This window comes from Grammomys surdaster, unplaced genomic scaffold (genome assembly GCF_004785775.1).
Source record: "Grammomys surdaster isolate TR1022 unplaced genomic scaffold, NIH_TR_1.0 958, whole genome shotgun sequence".
Taxonomy (NCBI): domain Eukaryota; kingdom Metazoa; phylum Chordata; class Mammalia; order Rodentia; family Muridae; genus Grammomys; species Grammomys surdaster.
Genome location: NW_021605377.1, coordinates 2158428 through 2168231, shown reverse-complemented (window position 1 = coordinate 2168231; position 9804 = coordinate 2158428). Strand labels below are relative to the sequence as shown.

At 44.1% G+C, this 9804-nt stretch overlaps 1 pseudogene; it reads left to right on the top strand.

Moving 5' to 3' along the window:
• Window positions 1–1586: 1586 nt before the first annotated feature.
• LOC114634441 lies at window positions 1587–9282 on the top strand (annotated as a pseudogene).
• Window positions 9283–9804: the final 522 nt, after the last annotated feature.

Below are 9804 nucleotides of genomic sequence, written 5' to 3'. Positions count from 1 at the left end.
TCCCCTTTCACTGTAGGAGCTCTGAGGTTACAGACATGTGCTACCACGCCCAGAATTTTATGGCTTCTAGGCATCTAAACTCTGGTCCTCATACATACACAAGTGTTTAACCCACTGAGCCATAATCCCAGCCCCACAAGGAACATGTTCTCTTATCTGTGCTTAATGCAGAAGAACATGGCCACCTTAAAATCCACATGTTGGAAATGACAGAGCCAAAAGGTGGAAGCAGCCTGGTGCTCATTAGTCAGTAATGTCCATTGAACTTAACAAAACTGGGAAATGTTACTGTATTAAGTCATTGAGACTTGAGGTCTGTCTAGTATAATAGCTAGCACTGTCTTAGCTAGTTAACATTGCCTTAACTAATAACTTATTAAGTACGAGTTTCCTCATTGAATTCTTTGCAATGCCCCAGGGTCATGAGAGTGGGAGAGCTATCCTGGCCTCTCACTGGCTGCATTACTCAGAAAAACTAACCTTTGTGCCCCACCTGGACAGCACAGTAGAGCTGGCCCTTGTGGCAGGAGCGGGAACTTGGGATACCCAGCCCCACTACTCAGCTATAATATGGTGGTTTGGACAAGGGAGAGATTGTTCCTTCCCTTATTCCTGCCCCTAGCCACATGTGGCAGGCAGGAGAGCTGGCCATGAAGAAAGCAGAAAAGCTGACCTTGACATTCACCTGCTGCAGCACTGGAGAGAGTGGGTACTGTACTGTAGGGCTGTGGGCTGTGAGAGGTAGCTGGGTACTTGGTCAAGCGCAGGCCTCAAACCCCAGAGACCCTAAAGGGACTGTAAGTGTTTGGCCTTGCTCCTGGGCCATGGTTCCTTTCACTTAGCTTCAGCCATCCACAGCCCCTCCCAAAAAAAAAGATTTGTGGCCGCCAGTCACATAGCACAGGTAGAGGGCATGACACAGGCCACAGAGCCTCAAGACATCTCCATATTCATGAGATACCTAAAGGCCAGAGGTTGTAGCCAATTAAGCATTCCTTCCCAGACCCTCCTCTTCCTTGCAAAAGGTATTTAACCTCAGGCCCTCCCTGAGAACCCAGGGCACAACTTCATCCACTTTCTGCCATGACAATAAACATTTTAAGACATGGACTACCTCTCTTTGAGGCCCACTGTGAGAGACTATGGAGAAGGGTCTTCAACTACCGAGCTGCCATTTAACCTCCCTCTGAAGACCCCTCTACATTCCAGCCACAGAGTTCCAGCCAAGACCCAGCCAAGTAAGTCGCCATGACCAAGAGTCTCCTTCCCCCATGGGACACTGCTGGAGCTCTTCTCCCCCTCACCCCTTCAGCTGTAGGTCAGTCCAGCCCATTCGCCCCATCTCGGTCCTTCCACAGTCTCTCAGTGGTACCTGAGAGCCCAAGGGCTGAAACCAATAGGTGTCCGGCCACCTCCTTGCCCAACCCAAGAGCTCTGGCTCCCTGTGGGGTCTCAGACTGTGTTCTCTCCACCCTGGAGTGGAGTCACGAGGTTTCTCACAGCCCAGCATCTGCCCAGCGCAGTCAAATTTCCGTGCTTCTACCCCCCACCCTGAGCCACAGCTCCAGCCACCTGGGGCTCCAGACATGCTGGATCCACAAGTCATCAAAGCAGGGCCCACACCCATGCTCACGCTACAATCCCACACTGTACCTCACCTGGGCAGCACAGTAGAACTGACCCTACTGGTGTGGGTAAGAGTGAGCTAGCCCCAAGGATATAAAAGCAAGAGAGCTGGCCCTGCCCTTTGTTAGCTGCAGCATTGGGTAAGCTAATTGGAACAGTGCTGGAGAGTTCACCCTGGTGGTGTGGGTGCCAGAGAGCTGGCAAGCTGACCAACTCAGCTACCACCCAGGCCCAGATTCAGGGCTATAAGTTGGCCCACCCCAACATCTACTCCATCTGTGAACTCCTGAAGTATCTAAAAGGGCCATTCCTGCTGATCTAAAGCAGCAGGATATCCAAAAGTGAAACACCAGTAAATATAGTGTAGCAGAAGCCAGAGGCCTTGGGCTTGACCAATGACTCACTGCAATGAGCATTTGAAAGTAAAGATATGTGGACAGAAGGGTGTACTGTGGGACACACTGTAACACACTGCAGCTTCCACAAGGAGATTTTTGTTGTTGTGTTGTTTTGTTTGTTTGTTTGTTTGTTTTCTTTTCCTTTGGCGAGAGGAAAGTTATAAATAAAGGCAGAGAGCAGATTCAAAAGGACAGGGAGATGAATGAGGCTGGAGTCCATGATGGGAAATTAACAACGAATGATAAAAAGTGAAAGAAAAGAAAAAGAAATGTTTTCCCATCTTCCTTACCTAAGTGAAACCCCTAATATATTAGCACTTCCTGTTTAGTTTCAACTGAGCTGTCAGCTTCCTGATGGGGCTGTCCCTGGCTAGACAGGTAACCTCCTGATTCTGTGGTGGCAGGAACGGTGGCTTCACCGACTGCTTGGTTCTTGCCTGAGCCCTGGGGATTTGCTCACAGGAGTTCAGACTCCAGCAGTCCTACAGAAGCTTGATGTGGCATACAAATGGGTTTAAATACTTCTAGTAGTTTCATCGAAAGGAGAACAAGACACAGATCAAGTTGTTTACTTATTTATTTATTTATTTATTTATCTATCTATTTATCTGTTTGTTTGTTTATTGGTTGCTCGAGACAGGGTTTCTCTGTGTAGCCCTGGCTGTCCTGGAACTCACTTTGTAGACCAGGATGGCCTTGAGTTGAACTCAGAGGTCTGCCTGCCTCTGCCACCATCCCCCTTCCAGTGCTGGGATTAAAGGTGTGTGCCACCACTACCAGAGTCCTCTTTGCTTCTTTTGAGATCCAGTTCGGCTGGTCCTGAGTTCTTCTTGCTTCTGTCTTTTAGGTTCTGGGATTATAGCATCACTTTTCTTCATATGGTTTCTACTTGTTTTCTAGACTTTTAGTTTGCAGGACCTCTGTGAAGGCAATTAAAAAACTATCTGTGTGCTTTCTCTTTAATTTCCTGGTTCCTTCCTTTCCTCCAGTTCATACCTCATAAGCTCCTGCCTCTTAAGAAAAATTTCAATCTAATATATAAAATGTTGATCGCAAGTCTTAAACTAGCAGCTTGGCATTCCTGTTCTGCAATGATTCTGACATATCACAGTTACAGTCCTGGAGCTGTAGGTAGCTTTTCATAAACTCAAGTAAAGAGGCATGGCTTCGCCAGTATGCAGCCTCACAGAAGCTGTCAGCCCACAGTAATCAGTAGCTGCTGTTTCCAGCCCCCTTTCCTGGGCTAGGGAGCCCCACTTATTTTCCTGGTCTCAACCCACAAGCCTGATCCCCTGTGAGGTAGTGCTCTTCTTGTTGCTATGGAGACAGCACATGAGATGGCCCTGATGTTTGTTTATATCCAGAATTATCCTGCTCTGTAGCTGCTTTCAACTTAACTAGCCAATGATTTTGCTACTTGTTAGTGATGCCCACATCAGCCTTGCCTATTAGCATCCCGGAAGTTGCCTTCCTGCTGCCTCAAGCCACTTCTGACCTGAAACCCAGTAGCTTGGTTGTTTCAACCGCATTACTTTTATGCATTTTATTTCCAGTTGAGCTATTTTGTTGTTCTGTAATTTTTTTCTCTTTCATGTGATGAATAGGTGAGGACCTCAACCTATGTACTTAAAGTGCCATTCTGACAAGAAGGGTCTTAGAGATACAGACTAGGTAATGAAGGAATTTCAGGTCTCAGTTTAAACTCAAAATAGAAGGAATCTCAAGTTTCAGTTTAAACCTAAAGATTAACTGCCCCAGGGACACATCCTGGGAGGAGCACATTCCAAAAACTTACACACACATTCCAGAAGAAGGGCCCAAGATAAGGGGTGATCGGGAAGCTGGGCCCTTAACGTAATAAACCTGGGCAAACAGAAGTCACTTAGCTAACACTCATTGTTATAAAGATAATGTGCAAATCATAGTTACCTAGAAACTGGGCCTGGGAATGGCTATTTGAGATCAGCTTTTGTGGTTATTGTTTAAGAGGTGATTGTAAAACTGCCCTCATGAACTCTGTAGAAATGGTATAAAAACTGCTCTTAGCTTTGGCTCGGGGTTCCTCTTGCCTGCATGCAAAGGAACCCCAGTGCATTGGTTATCAATAAACCTCTTGTTATTGCATCGAATCCGCTGTCTGTGAGTGCTTCTTTGGGAGCGTGTCTTCCGGTTTGGATCTTAGAGTCCAACAGTAACTGAGAGGAACATTGGATAGAAAATTCAAGATTGGGAAATTAGGGCTGAGGATGTAGCTCAGTTGACAGAGCACTTGGATAGCATGTATAAAGCCCTGGGTCTGGTTCTTGAGGCCACATAGATTTGGGTGTGATGATGCACATCTGTAATCATAATCCCAGGCCCTTTCCCAGAGTCAGAGATGAGAAGGTGACAAGTCCCTCTGCTGCATGGTGAGCTTGAGGCCAGCCATGGCTACTTTGGACCCTGTCTTAAATCAAACCATGACATATCACATCATACCATACTGTACCAGTGACTGGGGAAATGATAACGTTAAAGAAAGGAAATGTTGAAACTTATTAAATAAGATTAAGCGACTATAAACAGTTACAAAACTGAAGAGGTATTAATGATAATTCTCATAAGTTAATACAGTTATATAAAGATAATTTTTATGATAATGGAATGTTATTAAAGTATGTGGTATAATAACAAACATAAGATCATTATGTGGGTAAAGGCAAACGAATGCCACAAAATATAAATACTTACTACAATAGTATTCATGAACTTATACATGAGGAAAAAATTAAATATTTTAAATATCATCTATCTATCTATCTTTTGGAGAGAGGAGAATTTTTTTTAAAAGAAGAAACCAGTTAAACAATGTATGGTTTAAAGTAGAAAATTTAAAGTGCAGTTATAGACCACATGAGAACGTGGAAAATGTGAATGAAGACTGAAGCTAAAGTTGTTTCAGCAGCACACTGATAACCTCAGGCGACATCATCACTCATTCAGCTAACATTCAGCTGAAGAAAAACCAGTGAGTTGACCAGAGTAGTAAGAGCAAAGGAATAACAAATCTTTGAATTGAAATAAAGAAACACTTGGGACAGGAGAGATGGCTCAGTAGTTAAGAGCACTGGCTGTTCTTCCAGAGGACCTGGGTTCAATTCTCAGCACCCACAGGTATGCTAACCACCATCTGTAACTGCAGTTCCAAAGGACTTGACACCCTTTTCTGGACTCTGTTAGTACTGAGCATACATGTGGTGTACATTCATGCCTTGCAGACAATGTTTCTCTGCAAATAAACTAAATAAATCCTTTTATATATAAAAAAGAAAAGAACATTAGAAGCACTGTAGATATATAGTTCAATAGATGACTCGCCAAAAAAAAAAAAAAACCAATTTTTTTTCTCTCTTTTCAGGGAAGTCTTTTAGAAATTAAAAAAGAAAGGAATAAAAAATTTGTAATTACAGACCCAGAAAATTTCAAACTTTTCTAAGGAAGTTCTCTTCTGTGGAAGAATTTCTGAAGTTTATGGGGTGGGATGATTGGAAGTCTGGGATTTGTTAAAGATTACAGTGTTCTATTTTAAAAGAGTGATTGGGGAATAAGTGAAAAATACTGACAAAAATGTTGATTATGGCTGAAGCTGGGTAATGTGTTCTTGGGGATCCATTATGCTGTATATCTGTTCTTATGTGTCCTTAAACTTTTCCATAACTAAAAGCTGAAACATTTAGAAGAGGATAGCATGCTTGGCTCTGTGCTAGCACATGTGAAAAATCTGCCTCATGTAATGAATGGTTTTCTGAAAAGACTCAGTACTGAATCTGGTTCAAGATGGGAACAATGTGGGGGCTGGAGGCTCTCTGGGTTTAGAGTGTTTGTATTGTTGTGGGTCTGCTTAATTCCAATATAACTCAAACACCAGGTCAATGCAGACGACAAAAATTTATTGTAATCAAGCCACTGCTGATAGATCAGGGCCGCAGAAGAGACTGGGGAGCTGAACTATGACCCTGAAGGAATCCTGCACAGCTTATTGAAAGGATGAAACCAGAAAGCGAGGCAAAGAGGGGTGGGCTGGATCATTGTCTAGTCATATTATATCATGAGAGGTTGAGCGAGGGAGCTTTCATCCATTGGGATAGGAGTGGGTTCCTGGGGAGCATGAACTGAGTTTGACCCTGCCAGCAAGATGGACAAGTTGTTCTTGAGATGCCTGGACTCAGACAACTGTCTCCTCACAGCAAAAGCTGTTCAGCTATTGGGAAGTTCCCAGCTCACCTAGGGCCTGGGTCCTTGAATTTAGCTTCTCCCGATGAGAATCTGAAAACAACTGATAGTATTTAGAACATGTTTCTGTCGCTTGTTCCCATCCGTTGTTTTTCAGAAGATCCAAGTTCAATACCTAGCACCCATGCCAAGTGTTTCATCACCATCTATAACTCTAACTCCAGGGAACTCCACTGCCTCTGTCCTCATTGCACTCATGTGCACATATTTCCCCACCCCCTCATCTAAAGGCACATAATTAAACAGAAAAGTACAGACTGGTAAGAAATCTTAGTGGTTAAGATCACTGGCTGATCTCCCAGAGGACCTGGATTCAGTTTCCATTATCCACATAGTGAATCACATCAGTCACTAATTTCAGTCCCAGGGATATGTCACTCTCTGTAGGCACTTCGTACATAAACATATATGTAGGTAAAACACTCATACACATAAAATAAATGTAAAGGAAAAATATATAGAGAGAGAAACTGAACAAAAATCGAGAGAACTCAGATGGCAAAGGAAATTTCCTCTAAGCCTGATGATTTGGGTTAAATTCTCGAATCCACACAGTGGAGGTGAGAACTGACTGCTGTGATCCCTCTAATTTCCACATGGTGCACATGTACCACACAAATCAATCAATCAATCAAACAAACAAGAAAAGAAGTGAACATTCTGAACACAACAACAATCCTGGGGAAAATAATAAGGAATTCTACCTCTAAAAGGAGCTCAAAGTCTCAAAGTCACGTGTTCTGTTCACAAGTTCTTCAAGCGATGCTTGCCCCATGCTTTTTGTATGGAAATAAAGGCAGGGATGTAGCTCAGTGGTAGAACACTTGCCTAGCATATACAAGACCTTGAGTTTGAGTTCCAACACTGGAAAAAGAATCTCTCTGGGCTTGGTTGCACACATTTGTAATTCCAATGCTTGAGAATTAGAGGGAAGAAAGGTTAAGAGTTCAAGGTAAGCCTTGGCTACCTGAGATGCTGTCCTAAACACACACACACACACACAAACACACACACACACACACACAATAGGAGCTGGAGGGATGGTTCAGCAGTTAAGAGCACTGACTGCTCTTCCAAAGGTCCTGAGTTCAATTCCCAGCAACCACATGGTGGCTCACAACCATCTATAATGGGATCTGATACTCTTTTCTGGTGTGTCTGAGGACAGTGGCGGTGTATTCATACATATAAAATAAATAAGATCTTAAAAAAATGTATATGGAGATAATAATATTATCAAATTTTTTCAATAAAGCTGGTGAAACCTTACTACTAGGACCTGATATATAAACAAAAATATCAAGGTGTAGATATTTTTTTTGGTTTTTCGAGACAGAGTTTCTCTGTATAGCCCCGGCTGTCCTGGAACTCACTCTGTAGACCAGGCTGGCCTCGAACTCAGAAATCCGCCTGCCTCTGCCTCCCGAGTGCTGGGATTAAAGGCGTGTGCCACCATCGCCCGGCTTGGTGTAGAATAATTTTATATGTAAAGATACATAGAAAAAAAACCAAACAAACCCAAGTGAAATAGTAAGGAAATTAAACCCAACACATTCAGTTGATCAGTGGCCACTAAACCAATTCTTTAGTGGTGTGACATATTGACTGATGTCTGCAGAAAGATAGATGCTTGGGGTTGATTTCTCTGTGTATCCTGGGAGCTCTACTCCCTCAATAACAGGTTCCAAACCAGTTTATGGTAATTGTGCTTGCTACTGTCTTTATGAAGTCTAATTAAATATTTATGTAAATGGATGTGATGAGTATGGAAAAATAATTGCTCCCATGAAAGCCAGGCGGAACGTATTGAAAGAACTCAGTGCGGGTGAGACCACTAAAGTTTAATGAGGATGAGATGGTGGCATTAGGATGCTGTACTCATTGTTTTAGGAACAGTTTACAAAGTATAAACTTTAAGAAACCAAATGGGGCTCTCTGCTCCTCCCTGTTCCTGAGACAGCTGCATCTTCTTAGTGCCAGTCTTGTCCAGTAGACATAAAGGTGAAGGTCAGTGTGAACAGATTTGGCCATATTAGGTGCCTGGTTACCAGGGCTGCCTTCTGCTCTGCAGTTGGCAAAGTGGAGATTGTTACCATCAATGACCTCTTCATTGACCTCAACTATGTGGTCTATATGTTCCAATATGACTCCACCCAAGGCAAATTCAATGGCACAGTCAAGGCTAAGAATGGGAAGCTTGTCATCAACAGGAAGCCCATCACCATCTTCTAGGAGCGAGATCCCACTAACATCAAATAGGGTGATGCTGGTGCTGAGTATGTCATGGAGTCTACTGACATCTTCACCACCATGGAGAAGGCTGGGGCTCACTTGAAGGGTGGGACCAAAAGGGTCATCATCTTTGCCCCTTCTGCCAATGCCTCCATGTTTGTGATGGGTGTGAACCACAAGAAATATGACAATTCACTCAAGATTATCAGCAATTCATCCTGCACCACCAACTGCTTAGTCCCCTGGCCAAGGTCATCCATGACAACTTTGGCATCATGGAAGGACTCATGACCATGATCCATGCCATTACTACCATTCAGAAGACTGTGGATGGCTCCTTTGGAAAGCTGTGGCATGATGGCCGTAGGGTTGCCCAGAACATCATTCCTGCATCCACTGATGCTGCCAAGGCTGTGGGCAAGGTCATCCCAGAGCCGAATGGGAAGTTCACTGGTATGGCCTTCTGTGTTCCTGCCCTCAGTATATCCATTGTGGATCTGACATGCTGCCTGGAAAAACCTGCCAAGTATGATGACATCAAGAAGGTGGTGAAGCAGGCATCTGAGGGCCCACTAAAGGGCATCCTGGTCTACACTGAGGACCAGGTTGTCTCCTTGATTTCAACAGCAACTTCCACTCCTCTACCTTTGATGCTGGGGCTGGCATTGCTCTCAATGGCAACGTTATAAAGCTCATTTCCTGGTATGACAATGAATATGGCTATAGCAACAGGGTCATGGACCTCATGGCCTAACACGACCTCCAAGGAGTAAGAAACCCTGGGCCACCCACCCCAGCAAGGACATTGAGAGCAAGAGAGAGGCCCTCAGTTGCTGAGGAGTCCCTGTCCCAACTCAGCCCCCAACACTGAGCATCTCCCTCACAATTTCCATCCCAGACCCCCATCATAACAGGAGGAGCCTAGGAAGCTCTCCCTACTCTCTTGAATACCATCAGTAAAGTTTGCTGCACCCTCCCTCCCCCAACTCCTCCCAATTTGCCTTTCTTTGCTGCTTTCCACACCTACAGCAGAAAAAGAGATGACCCATGGCCCAGGTGACTCCGTTCTAAAGCTAGTCTCACTTGAACGTACCACCTTGGCAGAATCTAAACTGTATTCAGAGCTGGTAGCAGTTGTAGGAGAATTGACTTATCTTCACGAAGCCTCTGCTCTCTACTAGATGGTGAGAACACTCATTGAACAAGCCAGTCTACAGCTGCCCACACTGCAACGGGGACTGTTTCTTTGTTACAAACAGTTCTTCAAGTGAACGAT